The 25,759-nt window shown below is 44.4% G+C and overlaps 1 long non-coding RNA gene across 1 annotated transcript in view; it reads left to right on the forward strand.

The window, feature by feature from the left end:
• Window positions 1-499: 499 nt before the first annotated feature.
• LOC139359826 (uncharacterized) overlaps window positions 500-25,759 on the forward strand; it is a 46,438-nt gene continuing 21,178 nt past the window's right edge. The window contains exons 1-2 of the long non-coding RNA XR_011616300.1: window positions 500-1,368; window positions 6,710-8,730. This is a non-coding gene — a long non-coding RNA (uncharacterized lncRNA). The remainder of the gene's footprint in view (window positions 1,369-6,709; window positions 8,731-25,759) is intronic.

A 25,759-nucleotide genomic window follows, 5' to 3' on the forward strand; every position in this document is an offset into this window, starting at 1 on the left:
CCTGGAAGTCATCATGGTACAGGAGAGGTCACTACATGGCCTCAGCCACCAAGCGCAGTCGTCCAGAAGAGATAGCAGTTAAGGTGTGAGAGTGTCCTGCCCTGCGACCAAGGTGGATGATGAGGAGGGATGGGAGGCAGGCGTCTTCTCTTCCTTGCTCAGCTGGATCAAGCAAATTGAGGCCTTTGGTTGCCCTCGATGAAGTTGAGTGTAGTCGTGTGGTACAGTGGATGGAGTTAGGTTTTGGAGTCAGAAAGACATGGGGTACAAACCGTCTTATGGCTGTGTGACTTGGGGGAGACTCACTTCCCTTGTCTGAGCTTCTGTTTACTCATTGACAGAATGAGAAAGACCATAGTATCAATATTATAGCACAGTCATCGTAAGTAGTTTTTACCTTCTGTCTGTATCAAAATCCTTCAGTTAGACAAGTGTGCTTCTCAATTGGAGTCACATAGCAGGATACCGCAGTCCGAGACTAGATTAGAGGTTCTCAACCTGAGGTGATGTTGCCCCCCAGGGCACACTGGGCAGTGTTTGGAAACAGTTTTAGTTGTCGCAGCTAGGATGAGTGGTGCTTGCTGCTGGCTGGGATGCTGCTAAACATTTTACAATGCACAGGACAGCCCACCACAAAAAAGCATTACTCCAATGTCAATAATGCTGAGTTTGGAGTCCCCCGACAGGGGGAAAAGGAGATGCATCTTTTTGTGTTGTCCGTTTTCCTCGATGGTAGAAAATTTGCTTTTTAATTATTATTATTTTTTCTGAGATAGGGTCTCACTGTGTCGCCTAGGCTGGAGGTGCAGTGGCGCGATCTGGGCTCACTGCAACCTCTGCCTCCCTGGTTCAAGCGATTCTTGTGCCTCAGCCCCCCGAATAGCTGGGATTACAGGCGTGAGCCACCTTGCCTGGATAATTTTTTTGTATTTAAAGTAGAGAGGGGGTTTCAACATGTTGGCCAGGCTGGTCTCAAACTCCTGGCCTCAAGTGATCCACCTGCCTCGACCTCCCAAAGTTATGGGATTACAGGTGTGAGCCACTGTGCCCAGCCAATGGTAGAAATTTTAAATAATCATATTTATATTACAACAAATGCAAATATCTTATGGAGGAAACAGCAGTATTTGTCTGACTTTTTCATGAAAACCTGATATTTACAAAAATTACACTCTGGGGTGGGCTGTTTTGAGCTCTGCTAACTTGCTTTTCCACCCTTTGCGACTCAGAGTTATATGAAAGCTTCTGTCCTAGGGTTGGTTTCCAAATCCACAATATAGCCTGGGCATCTTCCACACTCAGCCCTCTGCTTCCCCTCCTGCCTTGCATCAGAAATATTCTCTGGTCCATCCACACCAAGCAAGAACGGTGAGTAGCATGTTTACTATGGGCCAGCTAAGCATTTTACACACATTTTCTCCTTCATTCAAACTACCAGGAGTGCCTTCAAAACAGATGTGAACATTTTTGCCTTTGAGTTTGAAAGTTCTCCATGTTCCCTTTCTCAATCACTCCTTCTCAGCCCTCAAAACCCAGTTCAGGCAGACTGTCCTCTGTTAAGCAGTTAAGAGTATAAACCCTGAATCCAGTTGCCTATCTAAGTTTGCATCCTCCTCTGCCTCTTGCTTGCTGTGTGTTCTTGAGCAGGTTGCTTCGCTTCTCTGTGCATCAGTTTCCTTTTAAAAAATGGGATGATGATAATATTTACCTCACAGCATTGAAGATTAAATGAGATAATGAGAGTGTGTGAAATAGTACTTGGCACATAATAGGTGTCCAATGAGTGTTAACTATTACTACTATTATTTGACTTTCTTTGACCTCTCCCCTATCACCATCCTATCACACTTGCTAGGAACTGGGTCTCGCAGGGTATTTCTGGATTTATTAGGAGGCGTTCATAAGTGTTTGTGGAAAGAAAGAACGTGATATAGATATGTAGTAGCCACATTTTATAGGATTGGTTGCTAAACTCAGCAAGCAAGCAAACAAACAAACAAAACAACCCAACCCCAAACAAACTTCTGAGCTCCATGTAAATAGATTCTGCTGCCACTGAGGAAATTCTGTTATGGTTTTCCTGGGCAGATTGAGATTGTAGATAGTGTTTGGGGCCTTTTAAGAATCTAGGCTAATAAGGGGTCTTGGCTAATAATAAGGAAGGAGATCAGGCTTGGGAACTCCACCCTGGGCAGCTCTGAAATGACTGGCCCTGGAGCTGGCAGAACTCCGGAAGTCCAGGTTCATTAGTTCTGTCTGCCCAGCAATGATGGCAGCAGTAGGAATAATAATCTCTCGTATTTACAGAGGGCTTTACTCGTTCTCGTTTCCCATTTCCGCCCTGTCTTGCTCTGTGCAGCCAATGCATGATGGAGGTTATAGTATTACAGCTCTGTCCTGGCTGGTTGTCTGACTTGGCCAACCCTCTTCACTTGCTTGAGCCTCATTTTCCTAATTTGTAAAATGGAGGCTGATACTACTTATCTTCTGGGTTGTTGTAAAAAGTGAGGTTTAGATCAGAAGAGGCACAGAGTTGGTAGTGGGCTGTTAAATCAGCTCTTTGAAACAAAAGCCCTGTTGTGTAGTGTTTGTCAATTTCCAAGGTATACACACTCCTTCCATGGTGGATTCCAAGCAGTCTGTGTCACATCACTGAGTAGATTTGGGAAGAGACATGTGCCATCTACTTTTCTGTGCAGCTGTGAGCTGGCTCCAGCACATTCCGTTAAACCTCTTACACTAACTCTGCTTTATTAGTCAGGGGTTTCCCGACATGGTGTTGAGAAAGATTCTGAGGCTGTGTCTGGGAACAGAGGAAGGGGGTAATTAAATTCATTATGGCTGTCTGCCATGGATGAGGGAGGAGAGATGGCACATATATGTAGCGACTTATTATCCCTGGATTTATGAGACTGTATGCAAAGGTCCTTTCAGGGTTTGACACCCAGAAGACATTCAACCAATGGTATATATTGCAACTGGGCAAGGAGACAAGGATCATTTCTTGTTTTTCTTACATTGACACTTGCTGAACACAGATAGCAATTAACTGTACCAAGAGTTGATAAGTGCTACAGAAGCATAAGGCAGTGTGGTATCCAGGACAAAAGTTGGGCTTTATGACCTGGGCTGGTATTCTAGCCCATTAGTCATGCGACCTTGGGAAAAATGGCTCATCCTCTCTGATACTCAGTTTTCTCACCTGCAAAAAGGAGACATTACTGGGGAGATTGAATATTACATGCATTAAAATGAAGCGTGGGACCTATTGCTGGTGTGTTTCGTCAGTGGCGGTTTCCTTTCCCCTGTTCACTTCGAAGCTGCAAGTGGATTGTTGACCCGCGGCCAACTCAGCACCATAAACCCTGAAAATCCTCGGAGTGATTTCCAAGCAGCAGTAAAACTCAAAATCACTCACACCACTTCTCGTCCCACTTAAAATTTTCCCTGAGTTATTCTTTTCCTTTTGCAAATGGAAACAAGAATAAAATGGAAAAAAGTGCTACCTACCCAAACCCTGCAGGTAAATATCCGTCAGTAGTTCAAGCCCAGGAACGGCCTTCAGTGACGGACAGGGCGGTTTTGTTTTTGCCACATGCTGGGTTCATTATAATCCTTGGAAAAGCAGGTTCTCAGAGAAATGCTGATACAGCTTGTCTTTGTGTTGCTATGATACATGCAAAGCATCTCACACAATTAGATCCTGAAATACGGACCCAAGTTTTTAATTGCCGAGTTCCTGCCTGTCTTTCAGGGGAGCTTTGGTCACTGTGTACTGACAAGTGCTGCCTTTGGTTTTATTTCCTTTGTGGATAACAAGACTAATTGTTCGCCACAATCTGACTTCTTTTTATTTGGAAGATGTAGGCAGGAACTTGGGCTCAAGTTGAGGAGCCAGTTCCTCCCTGAAAGACTCTCAGGAGGGCAGTGAGGGGCAGGCAATGAGGGGTGCAAGACTAGAGCGTGCAAACGCGGAGTGGCACTCACTGTTAACTCTGTGTGTCTTTATAGAAGTCACTTAACCGCTCTGGTTACAGTGAGGACTTTTTCCTTGGCCGATTTGATCAAGGGGTCTATGGTTGTGCCTTTGGGACACTAGTGCACACATAAACCATGCAGGTGGGCGATGTCCTGATAAATGCAAGATTCTAAGTGAGTTGGTCTAAGGTGAGGGCCGAGACTCTGCATTTCTATCTAACAAGTACCTGGCTGATGCCAGTGCTGCTGGTTTCTGACCCAGTCCATACTTTTAGTCGTCGAAAGGAGCAAGAAAGCAGTTTGGAAAGTTATTGTACCTTGTAAGGCATCTTATATGGAAAACACAAACATGGAAATTTCATCAGCCACCCAGCTAGATAATGCTTACTATGTACCTTGGAAATACCCAGTGGTGCACTAGGATTGGAGGCGGTAACCTGGATTGTAACTCACTGATGCCTCTGGGCAGTAAAGTGAATAGACAGTAAGGGCATTGGCCCCAGAAAGACCTGAGTTGCAGCCCTGGCTCTGCTCTTTTATGACTTGTGATCATCAACAAGTCAGCTCTCCTGCCTTGGCTTCAGTTTCTCTGTCTGTTACATGGGTTTGACATCACCATTCCAGGGTGGGTTGAGGGGTTAAGCAAGATGAAAAGTGTGGTGGCTGTCCCAGTGCCTGGCTCATGGTGGACTCTCCTTCAGCACGTGTCACAGGTGCACACTGCTTGGGAGTCCCCACCCTCTGTGACCCTGGTTCCTCAGGTCAGGGCTCAAAGGGGAGGAGGTGATGGCATCTCCAAGGCAGCCTTCAGCTCTCACAGCCTTGGTCCAGGATGGAGCGATCTGACTCTCCAGGGACCTTGCAGGCTCTTCCTCCCAAGTCAGCAGAAAGGGCTGCAGTGATGACACACCAAGCCTATCCCAAGTCTCATTATCCACCTCAACATTCCTGCCAGCCGTCAGCAGGCTCCACTCCCATGAAGACCAGTGACGCTTGCACCAAGGCCAGTAGCCTTTGAGATTCCTGAGTCAGAAAGACCTAGGTCTTAAACCTCATCCAAGAACCTCAGTCTTCTCATCTGTAGAAGGATGTTACTCCTGCCTGCCTTGCAGAATCATGTGAGGATCAGAGAGGATCATGGTGAAAATCAGAGCAGCTCCCTTCTTCCATCCCCAGCACCGGGTTCAGAGCTTTGCATGGAGCATTTGAGTCCAGGCCTGAGACCCCCACAAGCATTGGTCTCATTAAACTGCCCAGTTTGCAGGAGAGGGAGCTGAGGCTCAGAGAGGTTAAGTAACATGTCTGAGGGCACATAGCTGGTGAGGGGCAGAGTCAGGATTTGAATCTAGAAGCCCAACTCCTGGGAGTTGGAAAACCCAGCAGCTAGGTGCTACTGGCTCCCAATTTGTTTTTTTCCGGAATCTAACATGGGAGTGACAGGCAGGGCTGGGCTGGGGTGGAAACAGTACCACTGCTTGATGTGGGTATTAACACATGAAAAGACATCTCTTTTTGATGACTTTGTGTCTGTGTCCTCTGGGCTTGTTGTTACATGATCTCTCCAGCACGTTTTAATCAAACATTATGGTTGTGTGATCATAAGCAAGTCAGCTCACCTGTCTTGGCCTTGCTTTCTCTATCCCTTAAATGGAATGATGTCTTCCCTCAATGGTCGGAGGGTTAGTAACATGATGGATGTAAAGGATCTACTGGTCAAAGCATTATGTTAGCAGCTGAAGAATATGCTCAGTGCATGTCTGTGCTCCCTGTGCCTCCCCTCCACTGGACCCTGACTCTCCAAACTCTCCTTCCCTATGTGTGTCTAAGATAGCCTGGGCATAGTTAAGGATTCAACATTTGGAAGGTGTCATATTATTTGAGCAGCAAGACCTGTGCCCAGGGTGTCTCCAGTCCTGACTGTAGCCTGTGTTGTCAGGGAGAAAGATTCAGGGGCCTTGTCAATCTTTCTAGCAGGAAAGAAAAAAGTCCTTAAGACAGCAGGGCTGTGGACAGGGCAGGCAGGATGATGGGCAGCTGCAGAAGCCAGCTTGCTCGGCAGCCAGTCTGTGAGGCAGCGGCTACAGATTCCTAACGTCAAGGAGGCCCGGCTTCCCGGAGTGCCACTGCGCATTGCAGCAAGTCATGACTAACACAGCTGTCAGGGGGAAGGGCTTGGTTCCCCCAGCACACATGTCTCACCAGCTCAAGACTGGCCACTACAGTTGTGCCTTTGCTCTAGGCAAATGGCCTCTGAAACACCCTCAGGAACCCCCAGGCAGGGAATATACAGTATCCATGCCTCTGGGAGTTGGGTGAGGGTGCATTTGGCCAGTGGGTGGAGTAGCTGGGGTGCAGGAAAAGGAACAGAAACTTGGAGACTGACTCCAAACGGCTTACAGCTATCTGGCCTCAGCTTTCTCACCCGCAAAATGGGACCAAACACTTTGATTCAGAGAGGCAGTGTCATAAAGGGCAAAAGCCTGGCAAGTCTGAATTTGTATCTTGGCTCAGCCACTTAGAAGCTGTGCACTCCTGGGAAAATTCCTTCACCTTTCTGAACCTCAGGTTGTTTTCTATAAAAAGGGGGCTAATGATGGTACCTAGACCTCATAGAGATATTATGCAGATTAAAATAATTAAAATAATGTGTGTAAAATGCTTAGCCTATTGCATGGCAAACGACGAATATTTTTTCCTCTTATTTATGAAGTTGTTCCTTTATTCCTTCCAGGCGCTGGGACGGGACTGGGGATGCAAAAGCAAAAAGATCAACAAGCGTTGAACAGACATTTCAAGAGTTTTTAGCTGAGAAATGCGTGTGTAGGTCCTGGCTCCTGTGCTCAGGAAGCCCTAAGGGTCAGTTGAGGTCAGTCCCTGTATGCTCATCCATTCCTATCCCCTGACCAACTAATAATAACAAAAGATCTGTGCCAGGCATTGTTAGAAATGTTAATTCATTTAATTTTATGATATATAAGGTGTATATTATTATTTTCCTCATTTTGTAGATGAGGAAACTAAGGGAAGTTAAGTAAGGGAAGTTAAGTAAGTTGCCCAAGGCTACACAGCTGTTGGATGATGGAGCCAGGATTATAGAGCAGATAGTCTGGTTCCCAGGTCCTTGCTTTTCACTGCTCCACCAGACAGCTTCTTAGCATGGCAGGCTGGGCTCCTGACCTTGCTTTCCATGCCCATTTCCTATCCACTGGCTACAAGGTCCATGCTGCCTCCAGACTGAAGCCTTAAGAGATGCCTTCTCCCACTTGAGTCAGCTCAGCTCAGCTCAACTCACCTCAGCTCAATTCAACTCACCTCACCTCACCTCAGTTCAACTCAACTCAGCTCAACTCAACTCAACTCAACTCAACTCAACTCAGCTCAGCTAGGCTCAGGTCAACTCATCTCAGCTCAGCTCAGCTCAGCTAATCTCAGCTCAACTCAGTTCAGCTCAGCTCAACTCAACTCAGCTCAGCTCAGCTCAAATCAGCTCAGCTCAGCTCAGCTAAGCTCAACTCAACTCAACTCAGCTCAGCTAAGCTCAGCTCAACTCAATTCAGCTCAGCTCAACTCAATTCTGCTCAATTCAACTCAATTTAACTCAACTCAACTCAGCTCAGCTAAGCTCAGCTCAACTCAATTCAGCTCAGCTCAACTCAATTCAGCTCAGCTCAACTCAATTCTGCTCAATTCAACTCAATTCACCTCAACTCAGCTCAGCTCAGCTCAATTCAATTCAGCTCAGCTAAGCTCAACTCAAGTCAGCTCAGCTAAGCTCAGCTCAATTCAATTCACCTCAGATCAACTCAATTCTGCTCAACTCAATTCAGCTCAGCTAAGCTCAACTAAATTCAGCTCAGCTAAGCTCAGCTCAGCTAAGCTCAACTCAAGTCAGCTCAGCTAAGCTCAGCTCAATTCAATTCACCTCAGATCAACTCAATTCTGCTCAACTCAATTCAGCTCAGCTAAGCTCAACTAAATTCAGCTCAGCTAAGCTCAACTCACTTCAGCTCAACTCACTTCAGCTCAGCTCAACTCAACTCAGCTCAACTCAACTCAGCTCAACTCACTTCAGCTCAGCTCAACTCAGCTCAACTCAGTTCAGCTCAGCTCAACTCAGCTCAGCTCAACTCAACTGAAGTCAGCTCAGCTCAGCTCAAGTCAGCTCAACTCAACTCAGCTCAGCTAAGCTCAACTTAGCTCAGCTCAACTCAGCTCAGCTAAGCTCAGTTAAGCTCAGCTCAACTCAATTCAGCTCAGCTCAACTCAATTCTGCTCAGCTCAACTCAATTCAGCTCAGCTAAGCTCAATTAAATTCAGCTCAGCTAAGCTCATCTCAATTCAGCTCAACTCAGTTCAGCTCAGCTCAACTCAGCTCAGCTCAGCTCAGCTCAACTGAAGTCAGCTCAGCTCAGTTCAACTTGGCTCAGTTCAACTGAACTCAGCTCAACTCAACTCGACTGAACTCAGCTCAACTCAACTCAAGTGAACTCAGCTCAGCTCAACTCAGCTCAGGTAAGCCCAACTCAACTGAACTCAATGGAAGTCAATTCAGCTTATCTCAACTCAGCTCAACTAAGTTCAGCTCAGCTCAACTCAGCTGAACTCAACTAAGTCCAGCTCAACTCAACTCCATTTAACTTAACTCAGCCCACCTCAACTGAACTCAGTTCAATTCTGTTGAACTCAACTTGACTCAACTCAGTTCAGCTCAACTCAATTCAAGACGAACATGTACCGAGGGGATCCTCAGAGGTGAGTAACTACAATGAATGATGAAAAACTTGGGGTCTGTATTGTATGCTTGTTTCATTCCTGTTGGCCTGATGGGAATCTCATCTCCCCCATTCATGTAAAATAATAGCAAGACGTTATGTGAGTACACTGCTGTACAGTTTACAAAGCTCTTTTACATATGTAGCTTATTTATAACTGTTTTCTAAGCCAAGCCAGCTTGGAGGTAAAAAATGGGAGGGACTATATGCAGGACAATTAATAATAATACCTACTATTAACTGGGCAGCTACTATGTGCTACGTACATTGCTAGGTACTTAACAAGCATGATCTTGTTTAATCTGGCATCCTGGAAAGTGAGATTATTCTGGGCATTTTACAGATGAAGTTACTGAAGTGTAGAGAGGCTGAGTAACTTTTCCAAGTGACAAAGCTATAGGAGGTGGAATGGTTGGCTTCCAAAGGCCATATCTTTCTGCACTTCCACCCTGCTCCCAAGGCCTCACCACTATCTAGGCAAACCAGTCTCCATGTCTCTTTGAGAAATTAGGGCTCAGAGGACAAAGGATGACTAAAGTTATGTCTTTCCACTACTTTTGAGCCAAGAGCTAAAGGAACTGTAAGCTCCATGCTATAAGGGTTTTGAAAGAGCAAAATTCTGGAACTCCCACTTTATGGACCTAGTATGATTTCACTCATTACCTAAACATATCCTTGCTGAGCTGACCCAATGCCTGCAACCTTCCATTCTCGCTGATGGCTGTCTTAAGAGTTTGGGCTGGAAGAACCATTGCAGTACCTCTACCTCAACCTCCTTGTTTTCAGATGTGCAAACTATGGCCACAAGAGACAAATCCTTAGAGTAAGGTAGATGAGAGACCAGAGCTCAGGCCTCTAGCATTTGCTGGGGTTAATTAAGTAAAAAACCTGAGAAGGAAGGAGGATTGAAATTTGGCTCTTAAAAATGAGCATCAATCACATTTTGATCCTTACTTATTTTCCTTTTTCCTCTTTGTGTTTGGGATCCCTGGATCCCAAAGCCTGCTTGCTTCAGGCTTCACACACAATAAAAACCATGTTAATTAAAATGCCAACTTACATCAAAAAGGAGACCTAGTTGTGGAAAGGGTGGAATCCATCAAATGAGCCTGGAAATGGTGTTCTGCTGAGGTGGGGCTCTATCAAATTAAAAGGGAGATGGATTTTGCTGAGAATGGATGTTCAACAGCCCATTCATTTTTTCCTTTTGTCTAGATTCAAATTCTTATTTCTGCTATTTTGAGGTGTTCTCTCTGAGAAGTGCCATGGCTTAGTGGCTTGGTGGAGAAGCCATTTCAGTGTCAGATTAGAATTACTTGCTCACTATTGATGGTGTAATCTTGGCCGTGGTTCTTCACTGAGTCTCATTTTCCTCATTTGGATAGTAATTCTCAACATGGTGGGGTTTCAGAAGGATTAAATGAACACATAAGAACTAGCATTACTCAACAGTTTGGTTATTTATTATTGTTTTGGAGGGGGAATGTCTGAGTCCATTAAGGCTGTCCACTAAGTCCATTAATGTCTGAGTCCATTAAGGTAGATTCAGTGTCTGGTGAGGTCCCGCTTTCTGGCTCATAGTGCCATCTTGCTGTGCCTTTACATGATGGAAGGGACAAAGGATTTAGCTTCTTTTATAAGGACACTAATCTTATTCATGAGGGCTCCCCCCTCATGATGTAGTCACCACCCACCTCCAAACAACTTCCCACTAAGAATTAGGTTTTAAAATATGAATTTTGGTGTGACACAGAAATTTAGTCCATTGCAGGCAGCACCTTGAGCTGTAGAACAACTTGATGGCTACAGAACTGGCTTTTCTGTTGGAGGATATTATTGATTAGTTACCTCAATAATATAAAAGAATGATTAGATACATTCTTTCTCTGTTGGGTCGTCAAACAATTTTGTGGAATATCAGGCCCCATGGTGCCTTAACTGGAGTCATATTTATCAGTGAGCAGTCCTGAAATGATGCCATATGCATAAAGCAAATGCTACAGATGTTCCTTCACCTTGCACCACACTTTTTCCTGTGGCCGCTTTGTAGCTGGAAAGTAGGAACTCTACTTTCTGCTGTTTTCAGAGGTTAGAGATCTTTCAGCTCTTGGCTCATGGGTGATGAGTGGTCCTCTCTATGGTGAACCCAACAATGTATCTAGGTTTTTCTGTTTGCTCAGCTATTCTGATCATGCACAGAAGTTACAGATTTAGCGTGTGGCTAGAGGAATTGTTTTTAGAGCCAGACAGAGCTCAGTTTGCATTCTAGCTCTCCAGCCCCACCTGTGTAATCTTGGTTAGTATGTAACTTCTCAGAGCCCATTTTCTCCATGATTAAATGCGATAGAGTAGTCCTGTCTTCCTTACAGCATTGTCAAAAAGAATAAATAAAATTAATTTCAGACAAGTGTTTAGTTTAGGAGCCATATGCTAGCTGTTATTAGATATATATATATATATTTACAAAAACCCCTATTTGTAACTATTACTTCACCTATATTGATGAAATTCTCTGAGATAAAACAGAAATTGCTCACAACAAGGTATCCAAAGTAAAATGCCTCATTCTCCATTTGCCTTGGGGACAAAGGGCAAAAAAAGCTCACTCTGCCATTTTCTTCATTCAGTAAAGAAGATTCAAGTGGGCCAACTTTTTCAGCAAGGCTGGTAAGTATCATTAGTATGAGAACCAGCAAAGAAAACACGTCAACCCCCTTGGCTTGGTGTTTGAGACCTTCCATGATCAGGCTTTCACCTCTCTTTTGGCCTCCTTTTCCTCTGCTCCTACTCATAAGCGTGCAGGGTTAGTTTGGCAAATGGCTTCACACTTTGCCACCTCTGTGCCTTTGACCGTGTTGCTGCTTCCCTCGGGAAAATTGTTCCTCGTCTCTGCATTCATAAATCCAAACAGACACACCCTTACTTTCTCTGTGTCTTGCCTTCTCACACATAAGGAACATCTGTTATTTTGGCCTTGTGAAATAATCATCTCATTAGTTTTGACAACACTCCTTCCCATTAGAGTAAGGATGGGGTTTGCTATCATCTCCAGTTTACTGGGATAGGCCCAGTCAGAACTTTCCATTCCTGTAGCAGCAGGAAAAGGGAAGAGTGGAATGAGAAAAAGGGGACACTTCTCACTGGAGTCCACTCCTTTTAAGGATCCTTCCTGTAAGACCCTCTTCCTCCCTTTCTACCCTTGTCTCTTTACATCTCATTGGTCAGAATGTGGTCACGTGGTCATGCCTCACAAGAGAGTCTGGGAAATGTAGTCTTTTAGCTGAGTGATAAATGTAGTCTCTCATACTAGCAATAAGAGGACATCAAGTAGGCCCTAGTATTTATGTCACTGTCCCCTTGAACTCACCCACCACATAAATAGCCAGGGCAGTGATGAAGGTTGGGTAGAGAGCTTAATTTGAGAAGAAAGCACTGAACTTCAGTGCTGATATGCCTTTCCTAGTCTAGTCTTCTTTGGAAACTGTAAATCAGCCTGGCTTGAAGAAAGCCCCCTGGAGTATCTTGACCCAGAGTCTCATCTTTGCTTTGCCCTCTATGACCTTAGGAGCAGGGGACTGAATGGTGGCTGTTGAGTTTCCTGCATCCTTCTGTGGTTCTCATGGAAGCACCCTGCCTATTCTGATCCCAAGCCACGCATGTTTCTGTTGTTACTAAGCTTCTTACCACTGTCTTTGGCTCCTGCTTATAAATGTTTAAAAATATTCGCTTGACGCACAGTGGGATTATAGACTCTCTCATTTCCGAAATGAAAAGCAGCTCATGCATTATTCAAGAAAAATATTGTATTATTGAACAAAGGATGGGTACACTCATTCCTTGTTATGCATTCCAGTCTTTGCTACCTTATTAGTAGATGTGTTCTATGAAAATTTTACTGATGGGGTTTGTAAACAAAGGCAGAGATCAAACACGAATGCGTTAGATGGCATGATTAAGAGATTATCATAAAATCTTTAACTTGCATGCATGGGAGGACTATAGTCGACTCAACACTTGGGCTCCTTCTACCTATTCCTACCACATGGAAGCTCACCCTTGGCTTGAACACTTCCAGTTGTGGGAAACTCACTACTCCCAATTTCACCTTTGTGCAGTTTGAGTGTAAGGAAGTTTGTCTCAAATTGGGCTGAAATCTCTTTCCTTGTGGTCTTTACCCATTGGATTTAGTTTTCACATGGAACAATTCTGTTCCCTTTCTCTCTGATGACCCTTTAGTTTTATAAAGATGGCAATTGTTGAAATCCACTTGTGTCATTTCTTTGAAAGGTCAGAAATCTTCTAACTTTTCAGCCATTCTCCACGACGAAAAAGGAGAGTTCATTGGATCTAACAAGCATTTATTAAAGAGCTTTTTCTTTATGCTCCAGACATGGTGATAAGCATGTTTATGGCTTATAACACTTTGCAATTAAGCAAAGATTCGTAGGGTATTCAACTAGCAGGATTCAAAATTCCACACTTTTCCAGTCCTGTCTTCCACCACTCTCCCTCTCACCCTCCTTCTTCAGAGTTACTGAATTTTTTTTTTTTTTTTTCTTTTTGCTCTGTTGCCCAGGCTGGAGTGCACTGGTGCCATCTCGGCTCACTGCAACCTCTGCCTCCCAGGTTCAAGCGATTCTTCTGCCTCTTAAGTAGCTGGGACCACAGGCATGCACCACCACACCTGGCTAATTTTTGTATTTTAGTAGAGACAGGGTTTCACCATGTTGGCCAGGCTGGTATCGAACTCCTGACCTCAGGTGATTCACCCAAGAGTTCCCGAATTTTCTATTCTTTGAACACACCAAGATCCTTCCTGCTTTAGGGCCTTTGTACATGCCATCCTTGCTGCCTGGGATGCTTTCCCAAATCTTCGTAACTGCTGCTGCTTCTCACCATGCAGCTCTCATGCACATGACATCTTTTTAGAGAAGCCTACATATATTTCTATCTAAACTAGGCCCTCAATCCTACTTCTGCTCCGTTACCCTCTGGCTTAGTCCATTAGGGCTGTTATAACAAAGTACCATAGACCGGCTGGTTTATAAACAACAGAAATTTATTTCTAACAGTTCTGGAGGCTGGGAAGTCTAAGATCAAGGAACCAACAGATATGTTGTCTGGTGAGGGTTCAAGTCCTGGTTCTTTTTTTTTTTTTTTTTAATAAAACTCTTTTTTTTTTTTTTTTTTTTTTTGAGACGGAGTCTCGCTCTGTCGCCCAGGCTGGAGTGCAGTGGCCGGATCTCAGCTCACTGCAAGCTCCGCCTCCCGGGTTCACGCCATTCTCCTGCCTCAGCCTCCTGAGTAGCTGGGACTACAGGCGCCCGCCACCTCGCCCGGCTAGTTTTTTTGTATTTTGTAGTAGAGACGGGGTTTCACCGTGTTCGCCAGGATGGTCTCGATCTCCTGACCTCATGATCCGCCCGTCTCGGCCTCCCAAAGTGCTGGGATTACAGGCTTGAGCCACCATGCCCGGCCGTCCTGGTTCTTAGGGAGTGCCTTTTTGCTCTGCTCTCAAACCACAGAAGTGAGGAGGGAAATCTCTAGGGTCTCTTTTACATGTGCACTAATTTCACTCATGAGGGCTTCACCCTCATGATCTAATCACCTCCCAAGGGTCTCACCTCCTACTGTTACCACATCAGGGATTAAGTTTTCAACATGTTAATTTTTTTTTTGGGGGGGAACCATAACACTCTATTCCATTACCCTGCTTAATTTTTCTGTAGTACTTTCCATGAAATAAGTCAACTCAACAAATATTTACTGTGACAGCATAGTAATTGTTCTAGGCACTTGGGCTACGGCAGTGAACAAAACAATGATTCTTGCCTTCATGGAGCTTACATTCTCACAGGAGACACAGAAAATATACAATACACATACAAATAAATTACCTGGTAAGTTAAAAGGAATGAGTTATGGAAAGGAAAATAGGGAAGGCGAGGTTAGAGGGTTGTAAGCACAGGTGGGGCAAGGCTGTGCATTAAATAGGAAGGCTGGATATATCTCTCTAAGAGATGAGATTTGAGCAAGGACAATTTCATTACATCAAATTATCTTTTAGATTTGTTTATATATTGATATTTTGTACACCACTCCCCTCCCCACCACAGCTGACCTCAGTGTAAGATCTATAAGGCCAGGACCTTGTCTGTCTTGTTTTCCACTGGTATCCAGTGTCTGGCACACTGTAGGCTCTCAATGGGATGTTAGTTGAATGACTGTCAAATGCCTAAATGATAAGATAGGAGGCAGTAGCAGAGGTTTTGGTCCTAGGTGTACTGTAAAATCCATGCACCTGCATGTTTCACTTCCCCCTGTGAATGTTCCTTATGTTCCTTTCATGTCTTGCCTCCCTCTTTCCTCTCCCATAGAAGAGTGAAATCACACCTATTTCCAGCAACACATCCCATGGTGATGGCTAGGTAGAACAAGCGCTATCATCCCCATTCTGCAGATGAGGAAACTGAGGCTCAGAGAAGTTCAAGGCTGTGCAGCTCTAGTGACAGAGGGTGGGTTTGAACCAGAATCGCTGCCACTGACAGGAAGGCCAGCAGCTACCTGTAAGCCCCATCTCTCATTGAGTTTTTTGCACCATCCTTGGACCAGAGCTTCCCTGAGCAGCATGGAGGATGGGCCCTGCCCAGGGGAGCAGACTCTTCCTCTGCTACCTCCTCTCATGTTCTGAGATGGAATTTCCCCGACAGTGAACTTAATGCTTCAAAGCTCTCTCTGAACCAATTCAGTTAAGGCAAATCTGGCTGTGCCTGATGGGTTCTTTTAAACACGACCAAATAAATAGGCAGGGAGCTTTGAATAATTGGCTTTTGCTTCTCAAAGCCAATTGTTATAAAAATGAATCCTTCATCCTGCCTCTTTCAAGACAACTAAATTGTCTTTCTGGGCTCGGGAGAAAGATTAACTCTTTGACTTCCAGATGTTTTCTGGGAAACGAATACTTTCTTACCTTGCTACAGAATTGTAAGATTCAAAAGTGCTTTCATACAAAATATATGATTTCAGTCCAGGCATTATGAACTGTGCTATAATATATACAGGACACTTCTAGAAACTGGGTATCCACGGATGTATTCTTTTTTTTTTTTTTTTTTTTTTTTTTTTTTGAGGTAGAGTCTTGCTGTGTCGCCCAGGCTGCTGGAGTGCAGTGGCACAATCTCGGCTCACTGCAATCATTGCCTTCCAGGTTCAAGCAATTCTCCTTCCTCAGCCTCCCAGGTAGTTGGGATTACAGGTACCCGCCACCACGCCCAGCTGTTTTGTATTTTTAGTAGAGATGGGGTTTTGCCATGTTGACCAGGCTGGTCTCAAACTGCTGACCTCAGGTGATCCGCCTGCCTTGGCCTCCCAAAGTTCTGGGATTACAGGCGTGTTCCACCGCGCCAGGCCAGATGCATTCATTTTTAATAACAGCAAACTTAACTGCAATGGCCATAAAAACAAAGGGAATTGCCTGACTCATAGAACTCATAGAAGAACGAGCTTGAGGTGCAGAGTGATCATTCCTCTGGCTTAATTTCCCTTGTAATTTTTTTTCAGTGACTCTTCTTTATTTTGCAAGTCAGATTCACTCTCACACTAGCTCCTATCATGAATGCAGATGGTTACAACAAACTGCTTCTTGCTTTCTCACTCATGTCCAGGGCCAGAATGAGCACTTTTGCTTTCACATTCAAGCAAGGGTCCTGAGATTCACCTTGGTGGTATCTATGTCGATCATGTGCCCAAGTCTGAACTGGAGACCGGGCTGGGGGACTAAAAGATGCTGATTGCTTTAAGCCAGTCAGAGCTCACTCTTGCTGCAGGCCTGGGCATGTATTTCCCTTAAAGCATATTGGTTGTATCAGGGGGAGAAAGAGGAAGGGATGGATGTGGGAAGGCAGCCAGCACATGTTTGCTACAGACTCACTTTAGGATAAGAACAACTGAGGACTGAGTGACTTATTAAAGGGCATTTGGCTATTCAGTAGCGGAGCAGAGGCCAGAACCCAGATGGGCATCTCTGTATTCAGAGTTCTTTCTAAATATCAGATTTTCACCACCCTTTTCCTGTTGTTGAATTTGTGATCCTGTTTTCATCGGAGGCTGGGCAGCTATCACAGAGTAAGATATTAGGGGTGAGAGAAGGTCTCCTTCCTGTCTTGCTGATGCCAGAAATTCTACATAATTACCTTCTTTTGGGTTACAGTATTGCTCATTCCTTCAAAAACAAATATTCATTGAGCTGGGAATATTGGCTGGCCTGGGCCATCTGAAAACCTGTCTTTTAATCAGGAGTCTTTTCGTTGCTAGTAATAGAAACCTGCTCAAGTTACTTTGGACAAATAAGACAGGGGAATTTATTCTAAGGATACAGGATACTCTATCCCATCTACTAATCTCTCACATATTATAGAATAATTTTACATGCCAAAATGTTTAATAACAATGCACGCATTGCTTATTGGACATATTGATTGACAGTTGAGGCCTCTGCAGTCTGTTTGATAGTTCACATTTATCTTCCTTAGTGAATACTCTGCAACTGTTATTATATCTGGGTTTAGGGAACTTCAGATAAAATCTAGCTCCATTTGCATGCACTTCCAGATAGTCGATTTAGGCTTAATTAGATGGAAGTGTTCAGGAAAAGTGAAGGGACTGAACAGTTTCTCAGGAGGAAAAGGCGGGATGAATCAGAAAGCTGGATGGTGAACTCTGCTCATTATGAGGCTTAGATATTCAGTGGCTGCAACCTCAGCAGCATGCCCATGTTGTACTGAGCTTGCATTCCGATTCCAGTCCCACAGGTGCAAGCAAAGACGACTCCAGGCTTAGAGGAGGTGTGTTGGTTTTATAAAGTTTTCTCAACTCACTCCGAAGTACAAGGTGGGGCATGGAAAAATTTCTTGGCCATTCAAGTCTTTAGACACTGTCAAAAGAGGATGAGGTGATGTCTCCCTCTTTATGTAGACCCTGAATGAATTTCTTTTGGGGATGATAAGAAAGTCACCTTCCCATACATCTGGATCTGATCATCTTGAATCATCCTTTCTAGTTCATGAACTTCATAATGGTCTCCTCATTTCAAAAGCTGGGGGGAAAAACACCTAGGTAACCCAATGAGTAAGCAGGTATATTTCCCCGAGAATGAATTAATTCTTCATTTTTTTTTACCCCCAATGAATTCTGTAGAACTCTTTTGCTCAAACTGTGCAGCATCAGAATCAGTTGGGAACTTGCTAGAAATGAAGACTCTTAAATCTCATCCTAGACCCCAAGTCAGACACTATATTTTAGTAAGAATTCCCTGGGCCATTCCCAAATGCACATTAAAGTTTGAGAAGCACTGCTGTAGAAACTGCTTCTCCATCCCTCCACATTGCATTTATTTGATTGCTTCTCTGTGTCTGGGAGAAGGGCCAAGATGTACACGTCTACTCACCTGTACATCTCCATCTCCTATGTAGTGCCAGGTGTCCAGGTGGCATTCAATAGCCATTTGATGACTAGATGGATGGAGAAAATAAGTTTCCCTGCTTGTCAGGGAGGCTACAGTCCTAGTGGGAGAATTCTGGGGTCAGGAGAAAAGAGAAAGGTCACTAAGCAGTTTTGCTGCATCCAACATTTCTTCAGCATCCAATTTGTGTGAAGTGATTTACCTACATTATACAACTTACTTCCTTCAAAACTTTCCCAGGGAGGGATCAGTCCTATCATGTTACAGACAAGCAAGTGGTGCAACTGCAATTTGCCATTTTTCTTTTTTGAGACAGAGTCTTACTCTATTGCCAGGCTCGAGTGCAGTGTCTCAGTCTCAGCTCACTGCAACCTCCGCTTCCTGGGTTCAAGCAATTCTCATGCCTCAGCCTCTTGAGTAGCTGGGATTATAGGTGTGCACCACCACACTTGGATGATGTTTTTGTATTTTTGGCCATGTATTTTTTGTATTTTTCACCATATTAGCCAGGCTGTTCTTGAACTCCTGGCCTCAAGTGATCTGCCCACCTTGGCCTCCCAAGGTGCTGGGATTACACGTGGGAGCCACCATGCCTGGCTGCAATTTGAACTGCAATTGGCTGCAATTTGAACCCAGCGCAGTTCTTTTGCTTTCCTTCTACACAGGCACTCCGTGTTTGTGTGAGCGTGGGTTTGCAGTGTAACCTTCCTGGACTCTACTGTGTGAATCTGCAGTAGGGGCTTTGGTGCCATGCTCATATCCCCCCTCCTCTCACACTCACTGTTCCTGCCAACCGCTTCTGTCTTCAAGGAGCCTGTGACTCTGCCTGAGGTCTGCTGGCTCTAGGAACATGCCTGTCCCGTGCACAAGCAAGCTAGAAGTGCCAGGGAGTTAACACCCCCAGGAGCAGCCTTCAACCAACAAGAAATGGGAGTTGATGAGCAAATGCCCCGTGGGTGGGATAACTGGGTGCTTTAGGTGGGATAATGGGGTGCATGTCCTACACCACCTCTGAGATTCCCTCTTGGGATGAAGCCCCTGGGCGCCCACAATGGTGACCTACTCATTGGTTTCCTTCCCTTCCCTGTCTCACTTTCTTACTCTCCTTCTGGTGCTTCCTGGGATCTTCTGGTAAATACATTGTTTGCATTCAAGTCTTTATCTTAGGATCTTCTAGGAAACCACATCAAAGGCAGCATCTGTTAAATAAAAACAACCGCAGCCAATGTGTTCTGATTGCCTGACACTGTGATGAGCCTCTGTGTGCATTACCTTCTTTTTTTTTTTTTTTTTTTTTGAGACGGAGTCTCTCTGTGTCACCCAGGCTGGAGTGCAGTGGCCCGATCTCGGCTCACTGCAAGCTCCGCCTTCTTTGAGCCTCTGTGTGCATTACCTTCTTTAGTCCTCATAGCAGCCCTCTGAGGTAGGTGCTGGTAAGGTCTCCAGATGAGGAAAATGAGGCCCAGACAGGTGAAAGAATCTGACAAAGCTTGTGCATGGTAGAATCAAGGTTTGGATCTGTTTCTGTTTGATGACAACCCCATGGTCTTGAAATACTTGCCCTCCATGATGATTTAGATTATTGGATTATTGGATCATTTGGATTATTATTTATAAAGAAAAAGAGGTTTAATGGACTCATAGTTCCACATGACTAGGGAGACCTCACAATCATGGTGGAAGGTGAAAGGCACGTCTTACATGGCAGCAGCCAAGAGAGAATGAGAGAGCCAAGTAAAGGGGGAAACCCCTTATCAAAACATCAGATCTCATGAGACTTATTTACTACCATGAGAACAGTTTGGGGGAAACCACCCCCATGATTCTTAGTTATCTCCTACTGGGTTCCTCCCTACAACACATGTGAGTTATGGGAGATGCAGTTCAAGGTAAGATTTGGGTGGGGACACAGCCAAGCCATATCATTGCCTGAAATCCTGAAAGTGAAGGTTTTTTGAAAAAAGGAGAAGTTTAATTGTCATCGTTATATTTTTAGAATGGGCTAATTTTGTCAAACTCTTTCTTACCAAAGGGGTTAGGATAAGTCAACCACGGCTGAGATTGCAAGGGTTCTGATAGGATACTTGGAGCATCCTCATGTTAGGATTTGATGCGACTGGAAGGAAATGGAAAAATGCTAAGTCTAGGGACGGGAGATACCTTGACAGTAGAATAGGATGAGGACAAATAGATGCAAGGACAAGCTGGGAAAATGGAGAAATGTTCTGGGTCCCCCTAGAGACAGTCCATGTATGTATGGTGCTTGGGGTCGGGGCATAATGAAGGCCTGTAATAGACAAACGTGTAGAAGTAGAAACAGAAATTATATGTCACCAGAGCAGTCAAAGATGACCACCTGACATCCACATAAATGAATTCTAGGTGGCAGAATGGCAAACAGCTTTTATCTTATATGCCACTCTTACTGACTGACAGTGGTTCCTGGAGCCTTGTTTGGAGGCTTCTTCCCACCTTAGAGCAAAACAGAGTCATGATTGATTAGTAATGTCTGCTTGGGGCACAGGAGTGGAGAATGTTGGTGCACATGCCACCTGGAGGAACAGACTGAATTCCAAATATGAGTCAGAAGAATTCTCTGTCAGGATTGAAGCAGCTACATTTCAAGTAGGCGTTCACTTTCGAAAGGGATGATTTCCCTTTGAAGACAGCTTATCTTTAATTTGAACATATGTGGCAAACCTAGGCAATATGCAAAATTACAGCTTGATTATAACTCCTTAGGGGCAAGGAAGAGAAGAATTGGCAATTTACTGAGTAGAATATGCATAGAAGAAGAACCCCCCCGGGGCTTCCATCTTTTGGTAGGGGTGCCCTCTGTGTTGGATGGGCTGTGGTGGTGCTCAGTTTTATCATAACCTTTTCTGAGTCTGATTTTCACCTCTGGGAATTCAGGCTTTTTGGTCTTATCTAAGTAGCAGTGACTAGCTCTGATGGTTGGAGTTTTGTTTTCTTAAGTTACTGCAGATGCGAGAGGAAGGCAGGGAGCCCCACACAGGTCACAGTGAATGGGTGCATCCGCCTGTGAGCAATGCTGAACACAAACTATTAATAATACAGCCACTTCTGCCCTTGTGTTTGGAGCTCGTGTAAAATTTGCTGAATCACAGAACTTACCGATGTTCAATGCAGACCTGTGTAGAAGGAGGATTCAGACTCACACTTTGAGTTTAACCCATAATTGGTACCCTTGATTTCAAAATGCCCTTGGGAATCACCTTTTATCTCACGAGGTGGTGTGTAGTTCTCCTCAGATTTCCACTAGAAATTCAGTTTCAATTTGCTTTAATTAACAAAGTGCCCAGATCACTTAGGTGAAGTCTCATGGAGTGAACTTGTCATGAAATTACATTAGGACAAATTCTGTTCATGTTTAATAGTTGCCAAGTTAAATGGTTTAACAGTGTACACTGAGATTCTATAGTGAGAAGTGGCTTCTCTAAAATGGGTTGTACATTCGGGGGATTAATAGAGGGAAGGGAGACATCATTCCCTTAGTACAAAAGGATGGTTTGGGAGTTGTTAGGTGGAGTACTGCTAGAGAAAAAGGGTGAAAAGGAGACTTTTTAAAGTTGGTAGTGAGTGCCTGGAATTTAACGAAATAGAGAGGATTGATGCTGAGGCTAGGATGGGTGAGATGGAATGCCAGGATTGATTAGTAATGTCTGTCATGGGTAAGGGAGGAGAGGAAACAGCACATACACATATGTGCCATCCCTTCTCCGGGAGAAAGCTGTTTAGAAACACAGGGCCGTAGAGCAGACATTAACCGTCCTGGAAGTGAGAGAATTGGACAAAGTCCATTCTGACTGCCATTACTGGAGGAGAACTTTTGATTTAGACATTGGCAGACTCCAGAAAAAGCTCGCCTCTGCGCCCTCCTCTGTTTCCTAAGAGGATGAGCCAAAGATATTGTTTAGGAGCTGATGCAAATGAGGTTTGCAGGCAGAGGAGTGACAAGTGAGAGAAAAGCAAATGTCTCCTTTTGGCACTGGGCAATGACTAGTAGGACTATAAAAGAAATTGCTTTGTGGAACCACGACAAGAATGGTGCTCGATTTTCCTTGGAATTTCCACTTGTTCCAGAGCTATGTGGTGGAAAGAGTTCACTGAGCTTTGAATAGGGGTTCAAATGCTGGCTCCACCAGGTATTACCTAAGTATGCTTGGATAGGTCATTTGAACCTTCTGAATATTATTTTCTTTATGTGGAAATTAAGACTACAAATACAAAACCCATTTAACTCACATGATTATGCCAGAAGTGGCATATTAATGTCTCCCATTTGGAACCAACATGTGCAGCTGTGACTAACACACCGTCAGGCACATAGTACATGTACATTAACATGAATTCAGAAAGGAAAATTCCATTTTGGTTTAGACTATTCTGGTGTTTGCCCCACCTTTTCTTCTACCCTTAAGGTTCTGGAACCCTTTCTTTTGGAGATCATGCCTTCCAAAATGTTTACAGAAAAAGGAAAGTTCCAGGTTCTGGTGGCTTTGGTTACTCTATCACCTATGTGAATTTAAGAGATGCTGCAGGAAAAGGCAGTGTGATTGTTCAAGCTCATCCCAAGTGAAAGGACTTGGCCAGCCTGTCTAGATGATTGAATCCTTTTCTTGATGAATATCCTGGATGTTGTTTTATGTGCTTCATTTTCTGTGACTGGGGGAGGGAGCTAGGGACACTCCCTGCCCAGGTCTTTGTGAAGCTCCAAGGTGAGAATCACTGCCAGATGATTTCTTACCATCTTGTACTTTTAGGAGCTAAACTCTACTTCTCTTTTTTATGGTTCTGGACTCATGCAACCCTTACAAACCCAAAGAGGATGAATTTTCCATCAGAGTCATAAAAGACTTCAGGCAGGAAGGACCTAGGGGATTGGCAAGACAGTCCTTACCCAAAGAGCTCCACTAGCAGAATCAAAGTCTACTCATGTCTGAGTCTACAATCCTGTCTGCCTTAAGGTGACTCACAAATTGTTAGCAGTGGATGGGTGGATAATTCAAGGGTTTCTGCTTGTGTTTTTTACCACCCTCCATTCTGGCTAAATATAGTTGAGCGTCTGTGATAGTAATACATCTAAATAGCAGATTTTTCTGCTCTTGTGCCCAAGATCAACCCATCATTACCCTATCCTTGGCCCTAACTGTGCAGACACCAGGTCTCCCAGGGTCCTTCCTCACTTTGGAATTTAAATCACAGTAATTCTTTCTTATTTATTTTTCCTTGCATGGATCAAGGCTAACATCAGCTGCTGCCTCTTGCTTCTCCCCTTGCACACTGAGAAGGTCGGAAGTCCGTGTCCAGAGTCAAGCATCGCTGGGCTTTTGTGTTGGGAGTATTTGAACATCTTGCCCACGGAGAAAGAAAGGCCCTGCTCTCTGGGTCTCTTTCAGAGCGCTGAGACATGAAGCCCTGGAGGCATTTCCTCATGGGCAATCAAGGGAGAAGCAAAAGCCGATTTTTCTGTTTTCTGGCAGCAGCCTTTGCTTTCCTTCTCCCTCTGGGGAAATTAGCTTGCTGGCATGGACAGAGGGAAAATAAACAAGCCTAACCTGAAATATGCATTAGAGTTGAGCTATTTTTGGAGATTCCCAAGATTGAAAATGGCTGAAGGCTGACCAGTTCCCATCTGCCCGGAATTAACTTTCTGAGGTTTTGTGGGGAGAGTGAGGGGCCTGAGCATATCGGGACACTTAGCTGAGATTGGCAGTGATTTGTGGATCTGAGCAAAAGAATTATGGCCATGAAGCATCTATTCCGCTTAGAGACTAGCTCAGAGATGAGATGGAGAAGGAAGCTGTGTCAGGATGGGTACATGGGTTTGGAATACAAGGGGGAGCCTGGGGTTTCCCTGTTAAGATGTTGGTTGTGTTTTCTCCTGAGTAGCAAAGAAGCCTGAGTGCAGAGAGGGGAATGGAGGAGCCTGCTGCATGGGCATATAGGGTTTCCTTTTGGAGTGATGACAATGTACTGATCGCTATTGATTTGCTCACTTTAAAATGGTTAAAAAAAAAACAAAAAAGAAAAAAGAAGGACGCGTGACAGGACCATCCAGTGGTTCTTACACACTGAATGCACATTTAGATCACCAGGGAGCTTTGAAAATACTGATGCTGGGCCCCACCGCAGATTCTGATTCCATGGGTACATTTTAAAGGCTGCTTAGTAGATTCCTACCTGCAGCACGGTTAAGAATCATTGAATAGGCTGGGCAAGGTGGCTTGTGCCTGTAATCCTGGCACTTTGGGAGGCTGAGGCTGGAGGATCGCCTGAGCTCAGGAGTTCAAGAGCAGCTTGGGCAATATAGTGAGACTTTGTCTCTACAAAATAAATAAATAAATAAAATAAAAAGTTAAAAGACAAAGAATCATTGAATAATCTCGAAGTTTCTGTGAACTCCATGCTTCTCTGTGTAGTGAGAATCTGTCAATTCATTTCTTCTCCCACAGCATTTTTAATCTTTGCTAATTGTGGAGTAAAATCCCGACTTTTTTTTATTTTTTATTTTTGGCTAAAGATATTCCAGGCATGGGCTTTTAGGAAACATAGTTTTTGAAGTGGGGGTGGTAAGACGAGAGTTTCCAGGAACCTTTGAAATCTCCCCTGCCTCCTGTGATCCAGCTCTCTCAGCCACAGGAAAAGGCCTTTCCCAGCAGCATGCTTGGTCTCAGCACATTCAGTATTTAAAATTACGCGTACAACATTTAACATGTATAGGTACTGAACTTAAATGGATTCAATTCAATTCAAATGGTTATACTGAGGACCTACTGTGTGCTGGGTGTTGTACTAGACACTTTTAAAGAGGGGAGGAATCAACATGAATCAGACCTCGGTCCAGGACCTTACCGTTAAATTGCAGAAGACAGAATGCTATAAAGAAAACAGTCATACTCCTGCCAATTGTTAATCTGGACAAAGGACCTACTGTGTGCTATGCCCTTAATATGGGTCATCTAATTCTGATACAGCAATTGTTTTATTTATTTATTTATTTATTTTTTATTTGAGATGGAGTCTCACTCTGTTGCCCAGGCTGTAGTGCAGTGGCATGATCTGGGCTCACTGCAGCTTCCGCCTCGCAGGTTCAAGTGATTCTCATGCCTCAGCCTCCCGAGTAGCTGAGATTACAGGCACCCACCACCATGCCTGGCTAATTTTTGTAATTTTAGTAGAGACAGAGTTTTAATGTGTTGGCCAGTCTGGTCTCGAACTCCTGACTTCAAGTGATTTGCCCGCCTTGGCCTGCCAAAGTGCTGGGATTAGATATGTGAGCCACCGTGCCTAGTGTAATTGTTTTATTTCTATTTTATAGTGGAGGACACTGAGTCACAGCAGGTCAAGTCACCTGCTCAGAGCCTCATGGCTGAGAAGTGGTCGGGCCAGGGCCGTAGCTCCTGACCACCGTGCTTGACTGCTTGTGCTTTGAGAGATGGCTCTGACCTCACTACCAAAGAGTCACGAGCAGAGTTATGCTGATAGAGGGGAGGGGGTGGTTCATTTTACAAGAGGAAGGTCTTTC

The sequence above is a fragment of the Macaca nemestrina genome, chromosome 18, assembly GCF_043159975.1.
Source record: "Macaca nemestrina isolate mMacNem1 chromosome 18, mMacNem.hap1, whole genome shotgun sequence".
Lineage (NCBI taxonomy): Eukaryota > Metazoa > Chordata > Mammalia > Primates > Cercopithecidae > Macaca > Macaca nemestrina.